This window comes from Carassius carassius, chromosome 6, assembly GCF_963082965.1.
Source record: "Carassius carassius chromosome 6, fCarCar2.1, whole genome shotgun sequence".
Taxonomy (NCBI): domain Eukaryota; kingdom Metazoa; phylum Chordata; class Actinopteri; order Cypriniformes; family Cyprinidae; genus Carassius; species Carassius carassius.
The window spans coordinates 39,628,630-39,638,678 of NC_081760.1; the positions used below are offsets into that span (position 1 = coordinate 39,628,630).

The 10,049-nt window shown below is 38.8% G+C and overlaps 1 long non-coding RNA gene across 1 annotated transcript; it reads right to left on the reverse strand.

Moving 5' to 3' along the window:
- Positions 1 to 75: 75 nt before the first annotated feature.
- Positions 76 to 1,794, reverse strand: LOC132142876 (uncharacterized). The gene is made up of 5 exons (XR_009434116.1): positions 1,583 to 1,794; positions 1,401 to 1,501; positions 979 to 1,087; positions 299 to 390; positions 76 to 191 (listed from the first exon to the last, which is right to left on the reverse strand). It is a non-coding gene; the product is annotated as an uncharacterized LOC132142876 (long non-coding RNA).
- Positions 1,795 to 10,049: the final 8,255 nt, after the last annotated feature.

Sequence of the window (10,049 nt, forward strand, 5' to 3'; positions counted from 1 at the left end):
ACAATCCTGCACATGTTTTTAACTGACCGGTCAGTTTGATGAACTCCTTCATTGCTTTTGACGTTTGGTCCTCACCACCTGTAACCCTGTTTAGAATATTTAAGATCTTCTTGTCAATATCTTCCTTGGATACAGTAACTGGTGAGAGCTGTGTGATCTGGTCTTTCGCTGCTTTGAGGGCTTCTGAGATCCTAATGAACAAATCAAAAAAGTATGAACCAATAAACAACTTAAGCAACACTGAACAAGAAGAGCACAAATATATTTTTAAACTGAAGTTCAGTCAATGTTAACACACATCTCTTCGATGATGTTGACGATCTTGTGCTGGTAGGCCTGCTGATACAGAGTGTATCTGGTGTGAAACATGTCATAAATATTATCAGCCACCTGCGAGAGACAGAGAGAGTGATGAATTAGAGCACAGACTGACTACAGTACGTGATTTCACTGATCTAACAACAAAACACTGAGCACTAGTGATCGGATCACCTAACATTCACCTTCATATTAGATGGAAGCAGAGACGTAACCAGGACAATTTTACTCATGTAATACTGAATGACACATTGGCTGATAAGATGAACTGGACCTTTGATTTATTTTATTTTCATCTTAGCCTCATCTAATAGTGTACATTAACTTTACATCATGGAGTTGTCTTAAATTATAAATATTGAAATGTAAATGTTTACAATTGAATTCATAAACATATTTCTCAAATCTGAACATTGATTTCATGTTCATCTTAATAAACTGAATTAAGTTATGTATAGTAATGGAGGAAGCTATCTCATAAGTTTCTGTTTTAACTCAGTTGACTGAAGCATTGTTTCTACAATCATTTCTTACAGGCTGAACAATGATTGATCATTCACACATTATTTTACAAACTGCACACACTATATATAAAGACAACTTCATAGGTAATAAATGATCTTATGAGAAGTCATAAATACAGTAAGTTATCATGTGTACCTTGTCTCTGAAGCAGATGTGTTTTCTCCCCTCCACCTCACACACACAAGCAGATTTCAGCAGACGCTGATGGTCAAAGCTGTTTGGGATGCCGAGGTGATGACAGTCTCTGACAGAGATACAGTATATCGAGATATGATTTTGGTTGATGTTGTGCTGACTGCTCTGACTTTATACAGACACACAACAGTGTTTTTTTCTTGGTTTTTACTTCTGTGTTGCGTGCTTTCTGCAGCCACGTGACCATCATAAACCAAAATATTAATATTTATGAACATATAAGGTTATATTATATCAAAGCTTCTTAAGGATATCTAAAGTGATGTCTATGTAAGTAGTTTACAATTAAATTATCGATGTTAAGATTAACAACCATTATTATAAGTATAAATGAGCAGTCCTTTAAAGGTTTATTTTTTTACCTTGCAAAATAGTCCCATTTGCGCACATCAATGCCATTCCTTTGATTTACCACGATCTCATACAGGAAAGACTTGTCCTCCGTCCTGCCCCTCGCTGGCCACTGAAGAATCAAAATAACTTCAATACTCAACAGAAACACTGTATGACTTGAGCATTGGAAGGACAGTTCAAGGTTTAGTACCACTTTAGCTGAAGTATCAACTCCTTTTATCAACTCCAGAATAAAGGTGATATCTTCTTTCAGCTCTTTTTTCAGTTCATCATTGTTCTCTACTATGTCCAGAAACAGCCAAACCGAGGCATCCTCAAGCTATGAGAATAAAACACACAAACACAAATATATATGAATTGCCACACAGTCATAACTTTTAGAAATAAACAATGTAAACTGTATAGAGTTATAAATATAGAATTTTATGTTGAGCTGGACATCTATTGTATATTATTATATATATATATATAAAAGATGCTACACCTCAGAGTGTCTCGTTTCGTTTCAGCAGGTATCTAAAACTGAATTAAGTGATCTATTATTAAATTGGTATCCTGGCTTTCTATTCTTGTGGATAAAACACTGGAAGCAAGATTTTCTTTCAAAACCTTTTTCTGAGCAATGTTTATGAAACTATAATTGTTTTTGTGTCCTTTTGGAGATTGGCTTTTGTGTTCTAGTGAAGAAGAGAAAGTCATACAGGTCTGGGAGGACATAAGAGTGAGAAAATGATTACAAAATGATAGTGCTGTATTAAAAATGTAAGCATAATTTGAAAAATTTCTGCAATGAAGTGCTCCAGTACACTCACTCAATAGACTTTTGTGTGTCAATGAACACATTTATTGTGATGGGTTTTTGCTAAGACTTGCTACTTTCAACAGTACAATATTTAATTTGGTTTACTTTTAGTAGGCTGTTTATTAACCACATTGTGTTTGATCTACACTGTAAAAAGTGATTCTCTATATTTATTCAATAAAATTGTCAAAAATTACAAGCAATATTATTAATTAAATTTAACACATTTTAATTAAGTAGAAATAATCATTCAAAATGAGTAGAATAACATGAAAAAATTAAGTAAAATTTGCACAAAAATATTGATTTCATTGGATAAAAAACAAACAAACAAAAAACCACTATGCTAAAGAATACTATGTTATGCATGCCAGGCCAGTAGTTGGCGATCATGAAACACCCTTCGAAAACATTATATGCATGCACATGACATCAGCCTTTTTACAAATTCACATTTTTGTTGCTTACATAGATATGATAAAGGAATCATGTTCAAAAGGTTGTAAGACCCCCAAAACAGAGTTATTGAAGACAGCTAAAGTTCACAAACAGAATCAAAGGGTAAATTATTGGTTTCCATTATAGTGGTCAGTGTTTGCTTTAGTTGTGCTCTTGACCCTTGATGTTTTAATATTACATTTTGCATTGCTGTTGTAACTGCTAGACAAGCTAAGAAGAAAAGATGATCAGGTGGTGATGGTTATGCTTTTACATAATCTTTGTTTTACCTGAATATCTGAACTCATTCAGAGCCTGATCTCTGAGTTACATTAACATTCATTATAGCAGCCTTGTGATTCAACAATAAAAGGCCTTGAGTTTTCAGTGTACTCAAGAGATTAAGAATTCTGATTGAGAGAGGGGAATTTTCTTTTGGCAGACAGTGACATCAAGAACCAGCGTATGAATCTCAAGAATGGTGACAAACAGCATATTCAGACGAACTGTAAGAATCACAAAACAAGCTACTATAGAATTGTTGCTCATAATTTATTCATGCCACAAAGCATGATGGGAGCCGTAAATGAGTTTTGATTGGTGGCACCCAGAATGCAGTGTAACATGCTTTTTGATTGTCACCATTGTTGAGGTTCTCATGCTGATTCTTGATGTCTGTGTGCCTACATGGAAAGGAAAAATGAATATATATTTTTTTAAAAAGGCTTTGATCAAAGGTGCTTCTAAGAATTTCTTGGATGATGCTGAAAACACCTAAACTTATATTGTACAACCACAGGACACCTGTCATTGGTAAGACACCCCTTAAGAAAATTAACCATGGTTTTACTACAAATAAAACCAAAAATACCATGGTTACTATAGTTAAAACATGGTAACCACGAATTAACCATGGTTTTGCTATATTAACCATGGTATTTGTAGTAAATCTGTGGTTATACAAATAATAGTCAACACGCCAAAAATCCATGGATTACTACAGTTTTACTATAGTATAACCATGATTATTTTTCGTAAGGGACACCCAACTCAGAAACCCAGATCAAATGATGATGCAAAAACAAATAACACCGTCTGATCTCATTTCCTTCTTGGCTTGTCTAGCTGCTGTATCACAACAAGCAACCAATAAAAATCAGTTGAAATTTTTAAGGGTCAAGAGTCCAACTAAAGCAAACACTGACCACTACAATGGTAAGCAAGTCAATTATTTTTTTCCTTCAGTGATTCTGTTCGTGAACTTTAGGTGTCTTCAATAACTCTGTTTTGGGGGCCTTACAACCTTTTGAACATGCTGCCTTTATCATATCTATGTAAGCAACAAAAATGTGAATTTGTAAAAAGGCTGATGTCATGGAGTAACCGCAGAGTGCAGTCTGGACGATGGGGTGGGGCGACACTTCGAGGCGGAGCGACACGTGTCGCCCCACCCATATTTGTTTTCCCCGCCTTTGACACTTTACTCCGAGCCAGCAGAGGGCAGTTTGCGTTAAAATAAACAGAACAGTGGCAGCTGCAGAATCAGAATCAGAATCAGAATGAGCTTTATTGCCAGGTATGTTCAGACATACGAGGAATTTGTTTTCGTGACAGAGCTCCGCAGTGCAACATAACAGCGACAGAACAAAAAACACAATAAGGAATAAAAAATGCAAAAAAATACAAATAGGTGGGTAAGGATTGACAATATATATATTGACAATGTATGGCAGGTATATTAAAATGAGCATTTATGTATGTACATGTATATTATGTGGAAAAATTTTAACTGTACGCTAAGTATGTGTGTTGGATAAATAAGTGTATGTGTATATAAATATAAATATAAGTAGTATAGTGTGTTCCATGTATGTACATGTATATTATGTGCAAAAGATTTACGTGTACGCTAAGTATGTGTGTTGGATAAAAAGTGTAGTGTATATAAATATAAATAGTGTAGTGTGTCCCACAGTTATTATCAGCTGTTCATAAGATGGATTGCCTGAGGGAAGAAACTGTTCCTGTGTCTGGTCGTTCTGGCGCTCATTGCTCTGTAGCGTCGACCAGATGGCAACAGTTCAAAGAGGGAGTGTGCTGGATGTGAGGGGTCCAGAGTGATTTTAACAGCCCTCTTGCTCACTCTGGATAAGTACAGTTCTTGAATAGATAGGAGGGTTGTACCGATAATTCGCTCAGCAGTCCGGACTGCCCTCTGTAGTCTTCTGAGGTCAGATTTAGAAGCTGAGCTGAACCAGACAGTTACTGAAGTGCAGAGGATGGATTCGATGATGGTGGAGTAGAACTGTTTCAGCAGATCCTGTGGCAGGTTAAACTTCCTCAGCTGGCGAGGGAAGTACAACCTCTGCTGGGCCTTTTTCACAATGGAGTCAATGTGAATGTCCCACTTCAGGTCCTGAGAGATAGTGGTGCCCAGGAACCTGAATGACTCCACTGCAGTCACAGTGCTGTTCATGATGGTGAGTGGGGGGTGTGCAGGGGGGTTTCTCCTGAAGTCCACGATCATCTCCACTGTTTTGAGCGTGTTAAGCTCCAGGTTGTTGAGACTGCACCAGACAGCCAGCTCTTTAACCTCCTGTCTGTAAGCAGACTCGTCACCGTCCTGAATGAGGCCGATGAGTGTGGTGTCATCTGCAAACTTCAGGAGCTTGACAGAGGGGTCCTTAGATGTGCAGTCATTAGTGTACAGGGAGAAGAGCAGTGGGGAGAGAACACAGCCCTGGGGAGCTCCGGTGCTGATTGTACGGGTGCTGGATGTGTATTTTCCCAGCCTCACTAGCTGCTGCATGTCTGTCAGGAAGCTGTTGATCCACTGACAGACGGAGGTGGGCACGGAGAGCTGAGTTAGTTTGGGCAGGAGGAGGTTTGGCATGATCGTGTTAAAAGCCGAGCTGAAGTCCACAAACAGGATCCTCACATAGGTCCCCGGTCTGTCTAGGTGTTGCAGAACATAATGCAGTCCGATGTTTACTGCATCGTCCACAGACCTGTTTGCTCTGTAGGCAAACTGAAGAGGATCTAGCAAGGGTCCAGTGATGTCCTTCAGGTGGGCCAGCACCAGTTTTTCAAATGACTTCATGACTACAGACGTTAGAGCCACAGGCCTGTAGTCATTTAGTCCTGTAATTTTGGGTTTCTTGGGGATGGGGATGATGGTGGAGCGTTTGAAGCATGAAGGGACTTCGCACAGCTCCAGCGATCTGTTGAAGATCTGTGTGAAGATGGGGGCCAGCTGGTCAGCACAGGATTTCAGACAGGCTGGTGTAACACAATCTGGGCCTGGTGCTTTTTTCCTTTTCTGCTTCCTGAAGACCTGGCGCACCGCATCTTCACTGATCTGTATTGCAGGTGTGGGGGAGAGGGGGGATGCAGGAGGTGTGAATGGTGAGAGCGCTTGATTGGAGAGGTGTTCAGGGTGGGTTGCAGGAGTTGTGAGTGGTGTGAACAGTTGTTTGGAGAGGCATTCAGGGTTGGTTGCAGGAGTTGTGAATGGTGAGAGCGGTTGATTGGAGAGGTGATCAGGATGGGTTGCAGGAGCTGTGAATGGTGTGAACGTTTGTTTGGAGAGGCATTCAGGGTTGGTTGCAGGAGTTGTGAATGGTGAGAGCGGTTGATTGGAGAGGTGATCAGGATGGGTTGCAGGAGTTGTGAATGGTGTGAACGTTTGTTTGGAGAGGCATTCAGGGTTGGTTGCAGGAGTTGTGAATGGTGTGAATGGTTGTGTGGGGAGGTGTTCAGGGCAGGTGATGGGTGTTCTTTCAAACCTGCAGTAAAACTCGTTCAGATCGTCTGCCAGTCGTTGATTTTCCACAGTGCTGGGGGGTGGTGTCTTGTAATTGGTGATCTTCTTTAGACTTTTCCACACTGATGCGGAGTCGTTCGAAGTGAACTGAGTCCTTATTTTTTCAGAATAATTCCTCTTTGCCACTTTGATCTCCTTTTCCAGTGTGTATTTAACCTGTTTATACAAGACATTTTCCCCCTTCCTGTAAGCATCTTCTTTGGCCTGACGGAGCTGTCTGAGTTTTGCAGTGAACCACGGTTTGTCATTGTTGTAATTTAGTTGAGTCTTGGTAGGAATACACAAATCCTCACAGAAACTGATATATGATGTTACGGTCTCTGTGAGTTCGTCCAGATCGGTGGCAGCAGCTTCAAAAACACTCCAATCAGTGAGGTCAAAACAAGATTGTAAATCTTGCTCTGCTTCATTAGTCCATCTTTTTACAGTCCTTAATACAGGTTTAGCTGATTTTAGTTTCTGCCTGTAGGTCGGTATAAGATGAACCAGAAGGTGATCAGAACGTCCCAAAGCTGCTCGTGGAACAGAGTGAAATGCATCCTTTATTGTTGTGTAACAGTGATCCAATATATTACTGTCTCTTGTGGGACAAGTAACATGCTGTCTGTATTTTGGCAGTTCACGGGAGAGATTGGCTTTATTAAAGTCCCCAAGAATGATTAAAACAGAGTCTGGGTGTTGGGTTTCTGTGTCTGTGATCTGCTCAGTGAGTTCCTGTAAAGCTGAGCTCACGTGCGCTTGAGGAGGGATGTAAACACTAACCAGAATGAACGAGTGAAACTCCCGCGGCGAATAGAACGGCTTGCAGTTAATGAAGAGCGTTTCGAGATTTGAGCAGCACGTCTTCTTTAACACAGTTACATCTGTACACCACCGTTCATTGATTTAAAAGCATGTCCCGCTGCCGCGCGATTTCCCCGTTGATTCTGCGTCGCGATCCGCTCTAAACAGCTGAAAGCCCGGCAGATGGAGCGCGCTGTCCGGTATGGTGTCATTCAGCCAAGTTACCGTGAAACACAGAGCAGCAGAGTGGGAGAAATCTTTATTTGTCCGAGAGAGCAGAAGCAGTTCGTCCGTTTTGTTGGGTAGAGAGCGGAGATTTGCCAGATGGTGCTAGGCAACGGCGTTCGAAATCTGCGTTTTCTGAGTCTCACGAGCGCTCCCGCTCGCTTTCCCCGTCTGCGCGTCCTCTTGAAGCGTGTGATCAGCGCAGCCGCTCCGCCGACAAGAATGTCCAGCAAAACATCAGAATAGTCGAAAACCGGTGAAATATCGGGAGATGTGTGTTGCCGAATATCCAGCAATTCGTCGGCAATTTGAACGGCTCATAAACATGAACGATGGGAGCCGAGTCGCGCCTGGAGGGGAGCCGTTCTTTCTGTCGTTCTTTTTTCCTATGCGTGTTTCACACAGATGCACACAAATGAGCTCCTCCGCGAGACAGAACAGTTATAGGGGGAGGGGCGCACCCAGCGCAGGCCAACCCTTTATAGCGTGATGATATTAGTTATTAGTTGTGCATGTTCATTGCAGCCCACTTTGTTATTGTTCATTGACTTGAAGGGGCTGATGTCCTATTTGCAAAGTTTACAGTAGTAATAGTATGTAGTATGTAGACATTTCCATTTTATTTATTCTAATTTTATCTACTTTAAATATTTTTTGTTTTCTATCAAAATGTTCTTGTGTGATAACAATGTTCTTGTGTGAAAGTGTTTGTAGTAAAAGCTGTTTTGCACAGAAATTCATTGCAGCCGGCTTTGTTTTTGATGTTTATTTGAGTAGGTATTGTATGAATAACATAAGTCAACGTAGCTTTACACACACACACACACACACACACACACACACACACACACACACACACACACACACACACACACACACACACACATTTTGTACTAAAGGTAAATCCAAAATAGTGATGTCACTGTCTAAGCAGAGGGATTTGTGCAACCCTATGGAATATAGTCCACACATGACAAATGAGGTAATAATCAATATTTCAGAATAATTCAAACTCAGATATTGGTGTGTGATATCTGAGTTTTAATTATTTGACTACAAATCTCACCTCATCATTCCTCCCAGTGATTATTTCCAGGATAAACTGAGATGCCCCCAAGCTGGCTTCTTAAAACTGACTAAATATTTAAAAAGAGCCAAAAGAGCCGTTCTTTTGAACGGCTCTTTGAAAGGAACGCGAAGATCCGGATCCCCTCAAAGAGCCATAAATCCCATCACTAGTTCGATCATTTATTTATCCATGGTACATTCAATTTGAATAATTATTGTTAATAATTGTTATAAATTGTTCATTTTATTGTTCTTTGTAAGATATAGAATTTAATATATGATGCCACACACAGACATCAACAATCAGCACATGAATCTCAACAATGGTGACAATCAAATGTACCTTGCTGCAATGCATGCTGGGTATTAGCATAGTACAAAACTCCCAGCATGCATTGCAACATGAATAAATTATGCAGCTGAATTGTCCTATTATTTTGTTTAATTCTAAATATTTGCTTATATTTTGCTGTTGTTTTTGTTGTGACAGTAGCTTTTCAGTGAAGTTCTGAATTGATCAGTTTATCTAAATATTTTTGATTGTCACCATTATTGAGATTCATGTGCTGATTGTTTATATCTGTGTGTCAGCATAGGGTAAGGTTTTTTTAAAGATCTTAACTAATTGTTATAATACTGCTGGATCTCATGCAGCAGAAACACAGGGTTTGTAATAGTGAAGGGATTTATGGCTCTTTGAGGGGATCCGGATCTTCGCGATCCGTTCCTTTCAAAGAGCCGTTCAAAAGAACGTGTCACGTGTCAAAATAGCCTTTGCATCGTCCAGACTGCACTCTGGGCTACTACCATGTCATGTGCATGCATATAATGTTTTGGAAGGTTTTTCATGATCGCCAACTACTGGCCTGGCATGCATAACATAGTATTCTTTAGCATAGTGTTTTTTTGTTTGTTTGTTTTTTATCCAATGAAATCAATATTTTTGTATAAATTTTACTTAATTTTTTCATGTTATTCTACTCATTTTGAATGGTTAATTCTACTTAATTAAAATGTGTTAAATTTAATTCATAATATTGCTTGTACATTTTTGACACAATTTTATTGAATAAATATAGAGAATCACTTTTTACAGTGTATAGTAGCATTTGTTTGTATTTGTAAAGAAAGCACTTTTTCCTAAAAACATGACATTTAAAATACAGTTCACATTTTATGCACAGTATAGATGAGATTTTCTGCTTACCTTCCACTGATTGCCTAAGAAAACAAGCAAACAAAGGTTATTATATAAGACATGTTTCATAAATGATCTCATAAGAAATTAAACTGACATCACAGTTATACACATTACTGAAAGTATATCTATTCATCTGCTGTAGAGTCTAATAATAGAAATGTGTTATTTAATTTTGCTTTATGATATTTAAAAATGATATGATATTTAATGATATTTACAAACAAATATAATAATAATAATAATAATAATAATAATAATAATAATAATAATAATAATAATAATAATAATAAATTGTATCATTAATGCTTACACTTAAC